Here is a 566-nt window from a genome sequence, read left to right on the forward strand (position 1 = left end):
CGTGTGCTCTTCCGATCTTACCATATGCGACGGAGCAATTCTCCTCGAATAAAACATCCTGAACAGGCATTAATCCGAGGTATGTTACAACACTACAAAATGCGTGATATCGTTACAAAATTGACTTTTTAAAAAAAAGTAAAAAAAGGGTGTCAAGTGTAACCGCGCTCCTTGAAAAAAAAACTTTTGTCTAAATTAAATATAATTTTTTTAAGCAATAAAACCTAAATGGTATCCTTCGTTGTACTTTAATATTAACTAACTTCAGTGATATGTATATTACTATATATATTATCTGTATAAATGACTTGATATCAGTAAATGGCGTCAAGTTAAATAAAAATTATGTACAATGTCTTATTATTCAATTACTATTACTTGTATAAAAGATTTGATATCAGTAAATGGCGTCAAGTTAAATATAAAAGTTGATATCAGTAAATGGCGGCAAGTTAAATAAAAATTATGTTATTCAACCTAAGTGATGTGTATATTGTTTGTATAAAATATTTGTTGCCAGTAATTGGCGTCAAATTATACTCTCATAAAATGATTAATTTACAACA

The 566-nt window shown here is 28.1% G+C and overlaps 1 protein-coding gene across 1 annotated transcript in view; it reads left to right on the forward strand.

The window, feature by feature from the left end:
* Positions 1-566, forward strand: part of LOC105460034 (odorant receptor 22c-like) — a gene marked incomplete at its 5' end in the record, with an annotated part of 7278 nt that overhangs the window by 3042 nt on the left and 3670 nt on the right. The gene's annotated exons all lie outside the window — the stretch shown is intronic.

The sequence above is a fragment of the Wasmannia auropunctata genome, unplaced genomic scaffold (assembly GCF_000956235.1).
Source record: "Wasmannia auropunctata unplaced genomic scaffold, wasmannia.A_1.0 LD333474.1, whole genome shotgun sequence".
Classification (NCBI taxonomy): domain Eukaryota; kingdom Metazoa; phylum Arthropoda; class Insecta; order Hymenoptera; family Formicidae; genus Wasmannia; species Wasmannia auropunctata.